The sequence below is a fragment of the Dromiciops gliroides genome, chromosome 4 (genome assembly GCF_019393635.1).
Source record: "Dromiciops gliroides isolate mDroGli1 chromosome 4, mDroGli1.pri, whole genome shotgun sequence".
Classification (NCBI taxonomy): domain Eukaryota; kingdom Metazoa; phylum Chordata; class Mammalia; order Microbiotheria; family Microbiotheriidae; genus Dromiciops; species Dromiciops gliroides.
In genome coordinates, this window is record NC_057864.1 from 136,208,131 (window position 1) to 136,228,514 (window position 20,384).

At 37.8% G+C, this 20,384-nt stretch overlaps 1 protein-coding gene across 3 annotated transcripts in view; it reads left to right on the forward strand.

The window, feature by feature from the left end:
• Positions 1-20,384, forward strand: part of PLD5 (phospholipase D family member 5) — a 403,422-nt gene that overhangs the window by 172,988 nt on the left and 210,050 nt on the right. The gene's annotated exons all lie outside the window — the stretch shown is intronic.

The window sequence follows — 20,384 nt, forward strand, 5'->3', positions numbered from 1 at the left end:
TTACTGAGGGTAAAGACAAAACTCTGTATATGTGGCTTGGGCAATGAGATGTATTGCCTTCCTAGAGATTGAGGAATAATGAGGACCCTACCAAGATCTGATAAATTCATTCACCTCTGTCTGCCTTGCAGATTCATGTACAGTTGAATCATACAGCCAGAAACATTCTTGAATAGTTCTCTGGTGTCAGAGAAGTCCTGAAGCTCAGGTAATACTGTCACTTCTTTATCCAATTAAACTTTCTAGCTCTGAAAAAGAGGTTATGGTAAGGGAATAAATCTTTAAATAGATGCTTTCAAAGAATAGGGTTATTTTTCTGGATGATGAAAAGGGATGCAAAGACTCACTTATTTTCATAAAGACTCACTATTTATCAAAAACTGCTGGGAAATCTGGAAAGCAGTGGAGCAGAAATTAGGTTTAGAACAATACTTTACACCATATAACAAAATTAATTCCAAATGGATACGTGACCAATAAAAAATAGAGGAGAAACAAACAGATAATTTCCCTTAATACCTTTGAAAAATTCATAATGAAACATGAGGTAGAGAGGATCATAGGAGAAAAAATGAGCATATTGACTACACACACAAATTAAAAAATTTTAACAAAACAAAACCAATTCAATTAGAGAAACATGAAGAAAATTTGCGTGGAAATTCTCTGATAAAAGTATCACTTCTAAGATATATAAGTACTTCATTCAAGTTTATAAGAATAATAACTTACCAGTAAATTGGTAAATGACCAAAGAATATGAAGAGGCAGTTATCAAGGAAAGAAATCCAAGATATAAATAACCAAATGAAAAAATACTATGGATCTCTAATGAGTAGAGAAATGAAAATTAAAGCAACTCAGATTTTACCTCGCAACTATCTTATGGGCGAAGAAGATTTTTAAAAAGTAAAAAGACAAATGTTAGAAGGGCTGTAGAAAAAGCAGCACTACTGGAGTAGCTGTGAATTCATCCAGAAGATCTATTTGGAACTTACTTCCAATTTTACTAAACTGTACAAACACATGGAAAAGGACCTACATGGAACATATTTATAGCAGCTCTTTTTGTGGTGCCAAATAACACTAGAAACTAAAGAGTACTCTTCAATTGGGAATGGATAAATAAATTTTGGCATATGAGTATGATGGAATATTATTGTGACATAAGAAATTACTAGAGACATTATTTATTTACTTATTTTTTTGGTGAGGCAATTGGGGTTAAGTGACTTGCCCAGGGTCACACAGCTAGTAAGTGTTAAGTGTCTGAGGCTGAATTTGAACTCAGGTCCTCCTGACTCCAGGGCCAGTGCTCTATCCACTGTGCCACGTAGCTGCCCCCATTGTTTAATTTTTTAAAAATTTGGAGGGGTAGGGCAATGAGGGTTAAGTGTCTTGCCCAGGGTCAAACAGCTAGTAAGCGTCAAGTGTCTGAGGCCAGATTTGAACTCAGGTACTCCTGAATCCAGGGCTGGTGCTTTATCCACTGCACTACCTAGCTGCCCCCGACATTGTTTTAGAGAAACTTGTATATATTTGTATGAACTAATTCAGAGCAAAATGAGCATATCAGAAAATTTACTATGACAACGTTGTAAAGAGTGCCCATGCTATTTTAGAATTAATAATAGTCATGTAAACACGTGTGTAACAATCAGACTTGTATGCTAGACTTCAGAGAATAAACTTCAAAATTTGTAAAATGAAGAAAAATAAGATCCAATGAGACTCAAAAGGAGAATTCCACTCAAGAGATACGGAAGTCCCTTAAGCTAAAATTCTTGCAGTCATTAATTATCCCAGTGAAGGAAAAAGGAGGAAGTATTTGAAAAAAATGATTTGGCTATACAAGATGATGAAATGAAGTTTATAACATCTAAAAGATGAAAGAATGTATTCATTATCAAGAACGAATCAAAGATGGCAAAAAAAGTTACTGAAAGAGAAGCGGAGACCTATAGGAAAATTATCAAGAAGCCTAAAGCCCAGAATATAATGAAGTCTGCAGAAATGTAAGAACAAAAAGGACATTTTTAGCTATATTTGGAACAGTAACAAGAAGCGATAGGGCAAGTGCTTTTTGGAAGAAGGTATATTCTTAACAAATGATAGAGTTAAGACTGGAAATGAACCCAAGGAAAGGGAAAAGATAGTGAGACCTCTTTGCTATATTAATGAGGTCAGGCCCTAATGATGTACATGACAGATCATGAAAGAATGTGCAGATGTGTTTGCAGAACCCCTAAAAGAAATCGTTGAGAACTTACCAATAATTAGGGAAGCATCAAAAGATCACATTCAAGCAAATACTTTGAATTTTTAAAAGAGGAAAAAGATAGATTCCAGAAATTGTAGACTAGAGTATGGCATCAGTCTATGATAAAATTTTACAACAAATTAAACAGATAGTTTTATAACACCTAAAATTATTTAGGATCTAGGGTGGGTTCATTTAAAAGTAAGTAATGCTAAAGGAAACACATTTCCTTTTTTTGGATAGGATTACTAAATTCATAGGCATAGCCAGGTAACACAGTGGATAGAGTGTTGGGCCTAGGGCCAGGAAGAATCATCTTCATGAGTTCCAGTCTGGCCTCATACACTTACTATGTGATCCTGAGAAAGTCACTTAATCCTGTTTGCCTTAGTTTCCCCATCTATAAAATGAGCTGGAGAAGGAAATGGTAAACCACTCCAATATCCTTGCCAAGAAAATTCTAAATGGGGTTGTGAAGAGTTGGACACAACTGAAAAATGATTGAACAATAATAAATTCATATGTCAGGGAATCACACATTTTAATTTCAGCAAGGGATTTAATAGTCTATCACGTTTGTGAACAAATTTTAAATATTCTTTTGCCGATTGGAGTTCTGTATGCAAAGAGTGTTAACAAATGAGAGTGTTGACAATAAGAATCTCTAATTGTATGATACTTGGTCCTCTCCAATTCAACAGCTTTATGAGCAATATGCTCCCCAGCCCAGAAGAGAGAAATATTAATATTAATCTGATGTAGCTAGAAGAGGCAGGGATGCGGAGGCGGGGGGGGGGGGGGGGGAGAAGAACACTGATGGAGGGTAGAGAAGGAAATAAATTGGTCAAATAGGAACTCCTTTCCTACCCTTGGATAACAGCATATGTGTGAGTATCAGATTTGTAGATGACACAAACCTGGCATGGATAAGTAACAGTAGATGACAGGATTTTTTAAAAAGGTCTTAATAGGTTAGAAAAAATGTACCCAACTAAACAGGTGAAATTTAATCAGGATAAACAATTAAAGTCCTACTCAGATGTTTCATTATGTGTAGGGAGTTCTGCATCTTCAAAGATTATACCCACAGAAAATAAGCTTCTTTCAGGTCCTGCCATAACATGTGATCTTGTACAACTAAATATGACCAAGTACAATTGAAAGCATTTCCCACAAGATCCCATTTTCTCCCTGCCTCTTCATAACCCATACTCTTGATTCTATTTCACACTATTTTCTGTTTTACTACAGTCTTTAGTAAAGTAGTGACTCATCTTCTCACCAAGATCAATTCCCATCGTTGTTACACTTGTTGATGTTGTTGGTGGTGGTGATGGTCCTGGTGATCATTTTTTTTTTTTATTCTGAATAGAATTTTATTTTCCAAAATATATGTAAAAACAAAATTTTAACATCAATTTTTTTAAAACTTTGTTTTCCAACTTCTCTTCCCCCTCCATTACCACCCCCCCACCCACATGAACTCAATCAATTCAAAATAAGTTATACATGAGTAGTCATGGAAAAATTCCCATAATAGCTAGTTGTGAGAGAAAACAGTCAAAAAAACCAAAACTTCAGATTAAGGAATTGTCAAAGAGGAAATAAAAAAAAAATTTAAATGTGTTTCCATCTGTTTTCAGATACTATCAGTTCTTTCTCTGCAGATGGGCTGTCCCTCAGGGATATATTGGATCATTGCCTTGCTGAAAACAACCACATGCTTCCCAGCAGATCATCCCCCACTATTGCTGTTATTTTGTATACAGTACATTTCACTCTGCTTCAGTTCATGTAGGTCTCTTCAGGTTTTCCCGATAGCATCCTGTTCATCCCAACTTATATATAGTACCTTGACAGAGAATCTTCTTCACAAAAGCCCAGCAAAGTAGGTACCATACATTTTGCCATTATAGTCAATCATCATAACTATTTCCCTCTGTCCCACTCCCTTCCCATGACATTTACTCTATCTTCTTTTTACCTATTCCTCCTCAGAGGTGCCTTACTTCTGACTATCCTCTTTCTTGCTCTGCACTCCCTTTTTTCACTCTTCCTTCCTTCTCCTCTTCCCCTCCTATTTTCCTGCAGGGTTAAATAGATCGCTCCTCCCAATTGGGTATGAAAGCTATTCCCTCTGTGAGCCCACTCCAATGAGATCAGGGTCCCTGAGCTAATTCTGTGTTCTAAATTTTTCTTCCTCCCTCCTCAACCCTCCCTATGAGATCAAGCAATTCAATATGTCATACTGATGCAGTAATGCAGAACATCTTCATCTTCCTTGAAAGTGTTTTGCTTTTTACTGCTCTCTCCCCCAATCTGCCCTTTTCTCCTTCCCTTCTCCCTCCCCTCCCTTTTCTCCCTCCCCCCCAGGGCAAAAGTATATTACTATACCTACTTGAGTAGGTATGTTAGTCCTTCTTTGAGCAAATTCTGGTGATATTAAGGTTCACTCACTCCCCAACTCCTTCCCCCTCTTCTACTCTCCTCCATAAGCTTTCTTCTTATTTCCTTCACGTGAAATACTTCTCCCCAGACCATCTCTCCCCTTCTCCCTCCCCCAGTTTATTCCTCCTACACCTCAACCCTATTTTAATGATGTCATCATGGATTAGCTAGGTGGCACAGTGGACAAAGCACCAGCCCTGGACCCAGGAGGCCCCCCAAGCCCAAATCCAGCCCCAGACATAAGACACCCCTCCCCGTCTGCCCTACAAAGAACAAAACATAAATGCTTTACAGATATCATCCCTTCATATTCAGTTCAGCCCTGTCTTCTGTGAATTTCTTGTGAAGAATTTTTGTTTTGTTTTGGCCCTGGACTCAGGAGAACCTGGGTTCAGGTGTGACCTCAGACACTTGACAATTGATGGCTGAGTGACCCTGGGCAAGCGTTCCATCCACCGCACCACTGATACAGTCCAGGGCCGACCCTCTATCCACTGCGCCATCCAGCTGCCCCTGAATTTCTTACTGAGATAGTTCTTATGATTTCAAAGTATTATCTTCCCATGTAGGAATATAAACAGTTTGATCTTTTAATATCCCTCATGAAGTCTTTTTCCTGTTTACCTTTTTATGCTTCTCATCTTGTATTTGATCTTGTATTTGAAAGTCAAATTTTCTATTAAGTTCAGGTCTTTTCATCACAAATGCTTGAAAGACCTCTTTCTCATTGAAATCCCATTTTTGCCTCTGAAAAATTATACTCAGTTTTGCTGGGTACGTGATTTTTGGCTGAAGTCCCAGTTCCTTTGCCCTCTGGAATATCATTCCATGCCCTTCAGTCCTTTAATGTAGAAGTTGCTAGATCTTGCTTTATCATTATTTGAACTCCACAGTATTTGAATTCCTTTTTTCTAGCTGCTTGCAATATTTTCTCCTTCACCTGGGAGTTCTGGAATTTGGCTATAATATTCCTGGAGGTTTTCCTTTTGGGATCTCTTTCAGGAGGTGATTGGTGGATTCTTTCAATTTCTATTTTAGCTTCTGCTTCTAGACTATCAGGGCAATTTTCCCTCACAATCTCTTGGAGGATGGTGTCTAAGCTTTTGTTTTGGTCATGGTTTTCAGGTAGTCCAATGATTTTCAAATTATCTCTCCTAGACTTATTTTCTAGGTCAGCTGTTTTTCCAAGGAGATATTTCACGCTGCCCTCTATTTTTTTCATTCAATTGGATTTGCTTTACTGTGTCTTGGTTTCTCATAAAGTCACTAGCTTCCATTTGTTCAATCCTAATTCTTAGGCAGTTATTTTCATTAGACAGTTTTTTAATCTCCTTTTTCATTTGGCTTTTCAAACGGTTAACTTTTTTCTCATGACTCTCCTGTATCCCTCTAATTTCCCTTTCCATTCTTTCCTCCTTTTCTCTACATCTTCTTTCTATTTCTCCTACTTTCTCTTCAAAGTCCCTTTTGAGAGCTTCCATGGCCTGAGACCAGTTCATATTTTTCTTGGAAGTTTTGGATGATGGAGCTTTGACCCTGTTATTATCTTCTTCTTCTGAGGTTGTATTGTGGTCTACCTTACCCCCAAAGAAGTTTTCGATCGTCTTCTGCTTTCTCTGCCTACTCATCTTGGCTTACTATTTCTTGTCTTTTAACTCCTTCTTAAAGTGTGGTGCTGCTTCCAGGACACAGTGTTCAAGCTACAGCATGGCCTGGGGGATGGTTGGGCTTCTTCTCAGCCTGCCTGGCCTTGCTTTCATTTGATTTTAAACTCTCCACGGGGCGGGGGGTGGGGGGGGGGGTGTTGGAGGGGCTGCTTCTTGGCTCTACTCCTGTTCTCAGCTTCAGAGGGTCCCAGGTGTTTTGGGTTGGGGAGGGGGGGGCAGACTTTAATCTCATCTGGCCTGTTCTCAGGTCCGGAGATAACCTTAGGCCTATTTACTAAGAAACCAACCAGCAAAGCTTTCTGTGGTGTGGTTCTCAGCTTCTGATGAGACTGCTCCCCTGCTCCCCTCCCCCACCTGGGTCTCCCACTGCTCAGGATTTCTTCCTGGTTGCCCACTGGAGTGGGACAGTCGAATACTTACCCCCAGGCCACTGGTACCCCTGAACTTACCCCATCCAGGCCAGCCGTTCAGTCCAACCACACGCTGGGTTCCAGAAGACGCCTGTGCTGCAGCCGATTCCGAGGCACTGGGGCAAATTCCTCTGGCGGGTGTCTGGTGTGTTGGCCCGATTGCAGGGATAGGCTTTATTTGTGGCCCAGCACGGCCCCCTGAAATCTATCTATACCTGGAGAAAACTCTCAGCCCCTATTTTTGTGTGTTTTTCTACCCCAAGGTTTCTTTTATTGCTATTTTTGGGGTTATTGTATCAGGAGCCCTGTAAGCTTAATGCCTTTCCTCAGCCATCTTGGCTCCGCCCTCCCCTGGTGATCATTCTTAAAGAGGACTAACCTCTCCCATCTTCAGTAGATTGCCCCCACAATTATCCTGTTTCTCTAATCTTCAGTCTCTTCCTATCTACTGGTTCCTTTACTGCTGCCTACAAATACAGTCAGTCAATGAGCATTTGCTAAATGCCCCTCATGTGTTAGGGACTGTGCTAAGTGCTGGGGCTAACAAAAAAAAAATCCCCTTCTCTCAAAAAGTTCACAGTATAAAAGGGAACTGTGCAAACTAGGTTTTGGTGGAAAGAGGATCAATTAAATTCTAGACATGGTGAGTTTAAGAAGTTTATAAAACATTCAGTGTGAGATGTCTAATTGGCAGATAAGATGCAAATTTGGAAGTTTGGAGAGATGTTAGGACTGGGCAAGTATGTCTGAGAGTCATCTGCATAGAGATGATAAATGAAATTGTAGGAGCTGATGAGATCATCAAGTGAAATAGTATGGAAGAAGAAGAGAGGGATTCAAAGCCTTGAGCGATTCTCATGATAGTCGCCATGATGTGGATGAAGATCTGGAAAAGGAGAAAGAGAAGGAGCAGTTGGACAGGTAGAGGGAGAACCAGAAGAGTATCAAGAAAACCTGGGGGGAAAAAAGAATATAAAGGAGATGATCACAGTGTCAAAATTTACAGAAGACATTAAGATAAAGATTAAGAAAAGACCATTATATTTTGGAATTGAGATCATTAGTGGGGGGCACCTACATGGAACAGTGCATAAAGCACCAGGCCTGGAGTCACGAGGACCTGAATTCAAATCTGATCTCAGATACTTGACACTTACTAGCTCTGTGACCCTGGGCAAGCCACTTAGCCCTAGTTGCCCCACAAAAAATAGAGATTATTAGTAACTTTGAAGAGAGCAATTTCCATTGAATAAAGAATTTGGAAGCCTAGCTGCAAGGTTAAGAATTTCACCAAAGTTATAGGATATGAAATAAACATGCACAAATTATCAACATTTCTGTAGAGCCAACAAAACCCAGCAAGAAAGTATAGAAAAGAGAAATTCCATTTAAAATAACTACAGAAGGTATAAAATACTTGGGAGCCTGCCTGCCAAGATACACACAGGAAATATGTGAACACAATTACAACACACCCTTCACACAAAGAAAAACAGATATAAATAATTGGAGAAATATTAATTGCCCATGCTGAACCAATATAATAAAAAGACAATAACTCAACTAATTTGTTTATTCTGTTACCAAACTACCAGAGAGTTAAGAAAAGAGTGAGATGAAAGGAAATGGAGGTTCCTATTATAAAATGTAGCTATAAAGGGAGGAAAGGTATTATAGGCTAATAACAGAGATGAATGAATTAAATCAGTGGGGGTTTTTTTGAGGATGGGGAAGAGATATAGGCATGTTTATAGGCAGTAAGAAAGTAGCCAGTAGATAAGGAGATATTGAAGAAAGAGTATTGATGACAGAGGGAGCTCTCTGCAAATGGCTCCATTTTTTTTTCAAGTTTCTCAGCTGAAAGAATGATAGGGAGTATGATGCTATGGAAGGTTTGAAGAGGGAGGAAAATGTTTACAAATGGAGCTTCTGTAAGTGGTATGGTAAATCAATTAAGGAGGTATAAAATGATTGTTTTGCTATAGTGAAGGCCTATTTCAAATTATGAGGGGTATCTAGGTTGTTCAGTAGATACAGTCAAGAAAACTCATCTTACTGAATTCAGATCTGCTCTCAGACACTAGCTGTGTTATCCTGTGCAAGTCACCCCTTTTTGTCTCATTTTCCTCTTCTGTAAAATGAGCTGGAGAAGGAAATGACAAACCACTCCAGTATCTTTGCCAAGAAAACCCCAATGAGGTCATGAAGAGTTAGACACACCAGAAAAAAACATGAACAACAACAGTTCAAATTATGTAACAACTTTTAGTGGATGCAGCAGTTTTGTGCTTTTCTTCAACTTCATTCAGTAGCTCATGAGTAGGATCAAAGGCAGCAGATGATGGAAGTAATCTAAGACTGAGGGTTGGCAGGGTGACATTTTTGACAGGATAAAGGAGTAAAGGACTCTGTAGAAGAGGTCAATGTAGAATTGAACTGGTTCATCAAGTGATCACAATGGAGAAAGGAAGATAGTATAGCCAACATAGGAGTAACAGCCCAGAAAAAAGCTGAAGGTGAGGATGAAGAACAGGGTTTGGAAATGCAAAGCAGAGGGAGAAGAATGATAGCAGATAAACAGATAAGGAATTTCAGAGTTTATGATCATGGATACTGAATACTGGTAGATGATGGCAATATCAGGGGAATCTGTGTGAAGATGTGGTGGACTGGAGGAATAGGCAATGGCAAATGAATAAATTGAGTAAATCTCCATTATCCTTAATCTCAATCTCTCAATCTCTCTCTCTCTCTCTCTCTCTCTCTCTCTCTCTCTCTCTCTCTCTCTCTCTCTCTCTCTCTCTCTCTCTCTCCCTCCCTCCCTCCCTCCCTCCCTCCCTCTCTCTCAGAAACTACCATGTTTACTGGGTTGTCATCCTTTATTTCTCCTCCCCTTCTCAGCCAAACTCCTGGAGAAAATTGTCTGTACTTGGTACCTTGAACTTGATGTCATCTTCAAATCCTTACTCTTATGATATGTATTCAATCATTGCCAATTCTTGTTATTCTGAACTCTAAACATCTCTCATGTAGATGCTCTTTTCTGCACTTGCATAGCCAGTATCCTAGGCTAGAACTTCATTAGCTCTCACCTGGACTACTGTAATGGCATTTTATTTGTTTTCTCTGCCTTTTGTAACATATCTTCCCCACAGCTGTCAAAGTTATTTTCCTGAAGTTCAGGTCTAATCATGTCACTTACCTCCCCAACCACTCAATAAATTCCATTGGTTCCCTATTACCTCTAGTATCAGACATAAATTCTTTTGTTTGCTTTTTATAGTTCTTCATAATGTTCTTTTTTCCTTCCTTTCCATTTTACTTAAACATTATCCCCTATAACTATTCTACCATTCATCATACTGGCCTACTGGTTGTCATTCCATGAAAATTCTGCTGTCTCTTGTCTCTGGGCCTTTGCTCTGACCATCCCCCATGATACCTCAAATACTCTCTCCTCACTTAACATATTGGAATCTCTGGGAGGTTTTCAAGACTTACCTCTAGTACCACCTTCCTTGAGAGGTATTTTCTCTTCTTGTCACATCCTCCTTCACTGCTCATGTCTTTCCCTCCGGTTACTTACCATAATTTAAAAATCAGCATTCATCATCAACTTAGTTTTTTCCTCCATGAATAGTTAAATAAAACATTTGAGTGACTATGTATCTCATTTCGAAAGCCTTGCCATGTTCTGGAGTTTGATACAAATCAACAGAGTATTTTCCTGTAAACAGGAACATCTGGAGGAACTCACCATCTATAGGGAATTCCTGTTCTGTATATACTTATATATGTGCATTTCCTCTCCCCCATTTCAGTATAAACTCCTTGTTCTTGTATAAATATCATATACTGTGTGAATATTATATTTTAACTGGCTGGATGTATTAATGGGAAATATGTCAGTGGAAGCTCAAGAGCTATAATGACAAGTAGGGAAAGAATTTCCCCCTTCCATATGGTTAATTCTAGAATTTTGCAACTGAATGGGGAGGTGGTCTGTCTCTTTTCCTCCCTGCTTCTCCCTCTCCCTCTCCCTTTCCCTCTCTCCCTCTCCCTCTCTCTCTCTCCCCTAACCTAGAACTTTTGCCTTAAGGCAGGTTGGAGTGAGTAAGCCCACCTAGAGAATTAGCAGTTGTAAACACACTCACCCAAAGACTATGTATCACATTCCCTCCAGATTTATGTCCTCCCTGCTTGTTACAAAAGCTGAGGTCTAGCTCCTTAATATACTCCCCAAACCAACTCCTCTCACAGGCCTAATGGTATGTATAATTATTTCAACCAATCCCATTATATGTTATTATTTATCTGATCTTCTCCAAGTACTTCCAGGAAGAAATGATTATGAGGTAAGTTTCATGCAAAAGAATTAGAAGATGCATACAATATAAATACAATTGCAAAACCCTCTTTATAGGAATAAAAGAGGTTTAAATGAGTGGAGAAAAAAATTAGTATTTATGGTTGGACTGTGCCAATATGATTAGAATGACAATACTACCAAAATGAACTTATAGATTTAATGTTACAGCAATCAAATTTCCAAGGATTTACTTTCTTTTTTATTATTTAGACTTTTTTAATTAGAGGGATAGAAGATTTTGAATCAAGGGAAATGAGAAAAAATATGAATGAACAGGACATATTATCACACTACAATTTATATTATAAATCAGTACCATCAAAACTATTTAATATTAGTTCAAAATGGAAAAATTAGGTGATGGGGATAGCCTGAATATTCAAGAAATATGAAGAACACCCACCAAAAAATATTCTGCTTGACAAATCCAAGGACAAAAGGTACTAGAGGAAGGATTCTCTTTTTGATGAGAACTATTGAGAAAACTGAAAAATATTTTGATAGAAATTGATTTGGGATGTGTACCTTCTAATATATACCAGTATTTAATTTTTAAAAATTTTTGTCCTATATATAAAAGTTCATATTGTAAAAATCAAATTTAGAGGAAAACTACAAGAGAACTGTGAACAACTTAGCTATTCTCCACAATAAAATGATCTAAGACAATTCTGAAGGATTTATAATGAAAAATGCTATCTATGTCCAGAGAAAGAACTGATAGAGTCTGAACACAGATTGAAGAACACTTTTTTAAAACTTCATTTTTCCTGGTTTTATTTTTTGGTCTATATTCTTTCACAACATGAGTAACATGGAAATGTGTTTTGCATGACATGTATAACCTATATCAAATTGCTTGCCTCCTCAGTGAGGGGGAGGGGATGAAAGGAGGGAGGGAGAGTATTTAGAACTCAAAATTTTTTTAAAAAACCAAATCTTACAAATTTTATTTATATATAATCTGAAAAATATTAAAAATTAAACCTGTGGGACTAGCTAGGTGGTGCAGTGGATAGAGCACTGGCTCTGGATTCAGTAGGACCTGAGTTCAAATCTGGTCTCAGACACTTAACACTTCCTAGCTGTGTGACCCTGGGCAAGTCGCTTAACTCCAATTGCCTCACCAAAAATATATAAATAAATAATCCTGGTTATAAAGCAATGGGACTGTTTTTTCTTGTGTACATTGCTTATTATGAGGTTCTGAAGATAGTCACAAAAGAGGAGTTCTAAAAATGTTGCAAACATGCCAACATTTCACTACCAAAGTGATGACTTTGAAGCAGACAGAATTCACTTGGTTACAGAAGTCCTGAGAATTTTCACAACTCAGTTACAATGAATTCTAGTCTTGGCATCTAGGTGGAGTATATTTTGAGATGAGAGCCTTAAGTAAAATGGTCCCTTATGGTGGAGAGTTTTAAAACCATTGGGACAGATTTTTTTGTTTATTTATTTGATCTTATGGGGACTAGAGGATTTTAGATAGGACTTTCTAGGAGAGGTATAATATTTTTCAAATCTCCATGCTTGATAGGATACTGCAGCCATGGCAAAGGAACATATGGAAATACAACCTTAGCCTGTTTGACTAATTTATTTATTTTACTTTTCCACCGACATAGTATTTTAATCCTTTGTGCTCAATGTGCAGACCTGTATTTTAAGCCAAGAAGGCTGCCACTTTTCTCATGAGACCAGAACACTCCTTCTGACCTTTATATTGAAGCCATCTACCATTTCCCCTTACCTAATTTGACATTTCATAAATTTATTCCCTTGGACTTTGAGCACAGAATCTTTTTTTTGGCTTTCAATGGTATCTCATTTGCCTAATGGTTGTGGGAATTCCTGCCTTTTCAAAAGTGTTTACTAAAAATACTTTTGTTATGAGACTCAAAAGGTGAACCTGAAATCAGTCATGTTTCCACAGGGCTATGTCTACATTTTATTTTCCATTTTACGCATCTGGTGGAGATACGGATTTTAGTGCTTCCCTACAAAAATTGCACTCCATGGGGATGCACATGCTTTCTTTGTTAGAAATGTAATGGTTTCTCTGGTGTCTGCCTGGAGTCCAATAAATTCTTCAGGTTACTTCTCTCCTCCCTCTTTGAATCATCAAACACTTTTCATGTTCCTCCCCAACTACTATAATGATCTACTGACCATCTGGGAAACTTCTGAGCCTGACAGCAAAGCCCATTTGAACATTTTAGTTAGTGAAAGAAGACATCCTGTAAAAATGTAAATTTTGCGTGGCTGGCAATCATGCAGTCAGAAAACATTTTAATGTATTGTGCTGCTAAGCAGGGGTTTTGGAGGATTTACAGGCTTGAATGGGAACAGGGTGACAGACACGTTCAAAAGTCAAGAAAGACTATAGAGGAACCATAGTAAGCAGAAGAAAGAGAAAGGCCAAGCTTAATTCTCTCTAGTAGCTAAGGAATTCCCTACATTAGGTACTAAGGAAACCTGTTAATTTTTTCAGACATTAAGGTACCCTTCATTGTAGTTCTGTCACAAGGAGTGACTGCAGCACTGAGGATAGTTTTTGTTTTAAGGGCCTTTGCCACTGGTTTGTGTGCCTTTGAATTGGTGAGTCTTTCTCTTAGCCCTAAATTTCCAATCCATAAAATGCCAATGGTTTTAATACAGTGTAATCTTCTGTTGAGGGAAAGGTAGGCCTCAGAAGCACAAAACATTATGATTCCACACACATCTCCCCTATTATATCATACACTCCTTGCGGGTTGTTCCTAAGTTTCAGTCCTGTCTGACTCTGTGACCCCATTTGTGGTTGTCTTGTGAAAAATACTGAAGTGGTTGGCCATTTCCTTCTCTAGCTCATTTTATAGGTGAGGAAACTGAGACTAATAGAGTTGTGACTTGCCAAGGGTCACAATACTAGTAAGTCTCTATGGGGCAGCTAAAAGTCACAGTGAATAGAGCACTGTCCTTGAATTAGGGAGGGCCTGAATTCAAATGTCACCTCAGAAACTTACTAGCTATATAACTGGGCAAGTCATTTAACTCCAATTACCTCAATCATCTGGGGCCATCTCCAGTCATCCCGATGGATATTTTGCTACTGAACCCAGATGGGTTCACTCTCTAGAGGAGAGAGTGAGGCTGGTCAATCTCCAAAGCCCTCCCTCACTCAAATCCAGTTCATTGCAAATGATGACATCACCTCCCAATGTCACGGTCCTCTTTAAGAATTAAGGACAAAAATAAAAACAAGAAGTCTCTGAGGCAGAATTTTAACTCAAGTCTTCCTGACTCCAGGTTCAATACTCTATCCATTATTGCACCTAGCTGCCTAGGTTTTAGAAATATATAGGTATAGATAAAGGAAGAAACTAGATGAATTGATTGCTAAGATTAGATTCAGAAAGACCTGAGTTCAAATCCTGCTTCAGACATTAGCTGTGTCACCCTAGGCAAGTCACATTACCTCTGTTTGTCTCAGTTTCCTTATCTGTAAACTGATAATAATTGAACCTGAATTTCAGGAGTACTGTGAAGATAAAATGAGATATTTGTAAAGTGTTTTGCAAATCTTAGTGCTATATAAATACTAGCTATTATATAATGCTTTATAGATAGAAATAGATACATATATACATGCATATGTGTATACATGCATACACACATATGTATACACACAGAGACACTGCCTGGCACATAGTATTTAAATGCTTGCTAACATCAGTATACACTCACTTGAAAGAAAATAACAAAATTAATACATTCTAAACTTGTAGCTATCTGAAATGTTAGTTTTTTAAAAAGATTACTTTGCCTTAGCTTGTTTACTTTATACCTTACATTGCTTGGTGCAGATCAGGGAGAGTGTGGGAGATCTTTGTAACATTTCTGTTTGGGAAGTAAACCAAGTTTTGTGCAGTTTCTGAGCTTTATTGATCTTTCTGGATGGAGAAAATTGTCCCCTCAATGTCAGAGTTCAAGCGAAGTGTACATTTGTTTATAGTAACCTGCAAAAGGAAACTAAAGGGATAGGAAAGGTAGAAGCCAATTGCTGGGATTAAATGTGCCAGCACAACAGAGCACAGGCAGCATTCTATTTACATCTGCAATTGGGGAAAGGAGCCATGGTCAGTGGTGATGTCACCATGCTCATCCACCAGCCAAGGTCATTTTTAAAGTAATGATAGAGAGGGCTATCTTGTTCTGCAGGAAACTTTTCCTTAGTCTAGATGCATTTCTTAAATTCCAAGAAATGGAAATTTGTTGGAGTCTCTATATAGAATCATAAGATTTGTAACTATGGGTCATTTCTGGTCCAAGGATTGGTTTTTGTTCAAAGTCATAGATTTAAGTATGGAAAGGACCCCAGAGTTCAACTAGTTAGTCTCCTCATTTTATCTATGAGGAAACTGAGACCCATGGAGATTAAGTGATGTACCCCATGTTGTTTCTCTTGACTATACATTTGAATTACTTAAAAATGTCATCTGCCACTGTTTTATGGCCCTTGATATGAGATAATTACAGTGCAAGGAGCAAATGTGCCCATCAGAATATCGATTATTCAAGGTTAATGAAGAATATAGCCTTTCCAATAGACTTCTTCCTTCAGCAAATTTGTTTCTGATGAAAATTGGGACCCATCTGCTGACCTCCAAGGCTGTTTCTGCCCTGAAACAAAACCTTTAGTCCAAAGAATGCTGAAATGAAGTAATTGTGAACCTGACTGGGGTAGAAAAATGCATTGACAGGCCCAAGAGTAATCAAATAAGCTTCTATAGTGGCAGCAGGTTAGTGGTGTTCTAGAATACATACATTTTCAAGTAGGAAGTTGACTGAACAAATTATTCAATAATATGGTGAGGAAAAAATATTAAGTTATGCTTTACTTCAGGTGGTAGTAAATTTGGAGGAACTCTGTGGCTTTTCAGGCCATAGAGGAGCATTTAGCTTTGTTGCCTTCTTTTTTCATTAAATCCTTTGAGTATAAATTTGTGTGTGGTTATTTTCCATGAAGGCTTGTGATATCAGAGCTGCCTCCTTCTGGCATCTTAGATGACCACTGACTAGCAAAGATGCTCTTTTCATCCCATCCAGCCTGAGGTTGAGACCACTTTTCTCAGATATGACCACCATCACAACAGACATTTACATAGCAATTAAAGATTTACAAAGAATTTCATATACGTTCTTTTTTTTCTTTTTCTTTTTTTGGAAAGTTGCCACTTGCTCAGATTTATTTGATAATTGATTTATTTTTTTTAATTAAATTATTTTTATTATGTTTTAAGCTCCAAGTTCTTATCCTTCCTCCCTCTCCACCTTGCATTAGAGAAGGCCAGTATTTGACACAAGTATACATTATATGTGCATGTGTGTGCATCTGTATGTGTGTATACCCCATACTATGCTTACTTCTATTTATCAGTTCTTTCTCTGGAGATGGATAGCATCTTCCTTCACAGGTGCTCTGTAGTTGATTTGAGTATGATATTCAGAATAACTTAGTCATTAACAGTTATTCTTTGAAAAATATTGCTGTTACTGTATACTACATTCTCTCACTTCTACTTATTTCAGTCTTTATTATTTCATGCAAGTCTTTCCATATTTTTCTCTGAAGCCTTGGCAGTTAAGGATGGATTGGGTTTCTCATAGTGATTCTTGCTTCAGGGACCTGGTGATTGATAGATGTTTATCATGTAAGCTTTTGTGTAATTCCTTATCCTTTATTTTCTTTTTTACATTGCCAGGCCACAGTCTATTTAACTGATACAGTACTGGGCATAACTGTACTTCTAAAAAATTCTCTTTTAGCAGTAATGATGTATACCTGTCATTTCAGCTCTGTTTTATGTATTCTACTTAATTGTGACTTCAGTACTATGGCCCTGGAGTGATTTTTACTACAAAGTGCGTGATTTTTAAAAAACCTAATAAATAATTGCAACTAGGTCAAGCCTTAGCAGAAAAATATTGGGAGCATCACTCTAAAGGCAGAGGGCTTTTTCTTCATATTTATGACTTTCTGGGAGCAGATGGATGAGAATAATTTTTCCTCCCTTGCTGTTGAGAAGGAAAGATTGCTGGATATGAGGTTAGAAAATTTGGCTTCAGATCCCAGTTCTGCCCTTATTCCCTGTGTGACCTTGGACTAAGGCTGCGCCTTAGTTCCTTCATCTCTAAATAAGAGGGATGGATTAGATTATTTTTAAGGTTCCTTCCAGATCTGAATCTATGATCCTTTGATTGATCTCCACTTAATGCCTGTGAGAAACAGATGCAGACCACCTTCTCAAAATAAGTTCTGCCAAATGCAGCTTTGGTATGAGAAAAGCCTTTATTGCATTCTCGTGAGAATGGGCACTCACAGAAAAAAAGCAGTAGGTGAGCAAGTGCAAATACTGAAAGCAAGCACTTTGTATTTATCCTACACCCTGTTGCAATCAGTCTAGGTTGCTAGGCACAGGTTCACAATCTTCCCTAGAAGAGTTCTAGCTAAATCCTCCATGATATGTTACCCCTCCCATACACATACACCTTCATGCGACCCATGATCGAAAATGGGATGGAGATTTTAGACAATGGAGAAGTTAATAGTAATAAATTTATTAAGCAATCACAACAGAAACTAGGGTTAACCTTTTACCTACTTTTTCTAGGACACCAGCAAAAACCAGCTCAAATTGGTTTCTATCTCTAGCCAAGAAAAACTTACTTTTCTCTTTCTTTAGTTGATGCAATTCACTAGATGATATTGCCCTGTTCTTCACTATATGGGCATACTTCCCTTGAGAAGATCTCCTCATGTATCAAGCTATTTCTAAAACAATTTCACCATGTATCAAACTATTACCATTTCTTACATGCCTATTATAATTTTAATGTAAAGAAAGGTTTTTAAAAACATTGTTGATTTTTTGCAATATTATTGTACTTTCATACTATCATAATCTTTTCATAATATCTCAGTATTTGGTTTGTCTATCTCTATTGACTCGAAATGAACTTTGTATTATAGAATAATAACTGACAATTCCAAATTGTTAAAGTTTGTAAAGCATTTTGTATACATGTATGTATGTATGTTTATGCACATATGTGTATATAATCTGTTTAACTCTCGAAGGTACTTGCTCTAAGGTATTATTATTCACCATTGCTTATACTGCAATGTCTGAGGCAGCCTTCAAATCCAGATCATTCTTACTCTGAGTCCTTTCACCCCATAGTTAAGTCCCATACTAGTACTTAAAAAATAACATTTTACATCATTTCCTTGAGTAGCCTTGAGGGCAGTTAACAGACTGGAAAGACCCATTTGGATTCTCTCCTTCCTATCTGACAAATGTTTCTCTTCTGTCTCTGACGAGGACTAAGTAATGAGGACCCCAGACTTCACCAGAGCAGGTAGATCACTTGGTCTCTCAGGCAAAGGTTCATTTCATATGGTATTAGAGATGAGGCTTGGGACCCTGCTGGAACCTGATGTAGGATGAGGGTTATGCTGAAATAGATGAGAGCACACACACTTATAACACTTTAATTATATGTAAACATTTGTAGATGTTCAGTCCTCTATCTAGAGTCCATACTATCATATACCTCGTAGAGGATTTATGGGACAATTAGAATAATTGCATATGTTGAAAATATATGGGAAGATTTTAATGTGCCTCTTTGGGGGAGTATCTACATTGATGAAATAACTGATCTTTCAAAGTTTAATGCACTCAATATTCAGAAATCCACTTAGATAATAATAGGGTATGAAATTTTAAAAAACTATTAGAATGTGATAGAACCAGATTATAAATCTCCTGTTTATATATATATGTGTGTGTGTGTGTGTGTGTGTGTGTATATATATATATATATATATATATATATAATGTATTTACATTTCTGTGTACATATTACTTCCCTCAGGAGAAAGTGAGTTCTCCTTGAGGGCAGAGGATTTTCCCCCACTTTTTTTCTTTCTATCCCCAGTATCTAGAATACCTTCTAGCACTTAACAGGAATTTAATAAATGTTTATTGAATTGAATTGAATTGAATTGAATTGAATAAGCTGGATTTGGCTTTAGCTGGCATGCCACTCAAGTGTGATTTTATATGGATTACAGAAGAATTACAATAGTACTTGGGCATTTAACTCAGAAAATACATAGACATCTAATACTAAGTACCTGAGACAGTTCTCCCATTCTCCAGACACTGGAGAATCACCAGAGTTGGACCTCACTGGATCCATGCCTGAATTGGAGAGTTAAGAAGTGACATGATTCTCTGTGAAGACTGTTGACCTCTCTCTTCTGGAGAACTTCAGAGGTCTGGGCTTTTAGGTTCTAAGCCCTACTCATACATACAGTCCTTTTCTTGCACTTTGATTCAGCTGGATTTGGCCCCAATCATTGCCAGAAAGCCAGAGATATTTTCCAGGTCTGGATACATAAAGACACCAGGTGTCGACCATCTTGTTGACACTCAAGACTTCCTTAAAGAACCCCACACTCACTATAACATAACCTAGATTTGGTATGGTATATTTTGGTAAGGCATATGGTATATTGGCCCACAGAAGCCTAGTCTCTTCATAGACTATAGAGGAATATGCTCAAAATGTCCTTTATAAAATGACTAGAATATAGTTATCACTTGAAATCCACCATACAGCAGAGCAGGACATTCTACATTTTACTCCTCTCTGCTACTGCTCCTCTGATTCTAGAGAAAAGGACTCAGAAAAGTGCTGAGTATAAAGGTTCAGTTTTTTTCAGGGCCTGGAGTAGTCCACATGTTTTACCATGTGTCAAAATTTTTTTTTTTTTATGTCTATGCAGTAGATTCAGGTTTTGACAACAGTCATAGCTTCCTGTCTTGAATAAAGTACTGCTCCTTCCCCCTTGCTAGTTATCCTGGGATCCAGGAGTCTCTCCACAGTTTTAGGCAACTTGTATAATACAACAGTGACATGATCTTCTTTCTTGTATACATTACTTGGTGTTCAGAAGTTCATTTAGTTAAATGGAATCTTCTAAATTGAATTCAGTAGCATTGTTGTAATCTTTCTGTAGTCTCTGAATCCAGAGTTGAGTGGCTTGCCAGTTACATACAAATCTATGTTATTTGATTCTATTTAACGAGCACTTATTAAGCATATGCTAAATTCCAGAACACGTTCAAGTTCCTGGGGATATAAGGCAAAAAACAAAAGCCTTTCTACCATTCAGG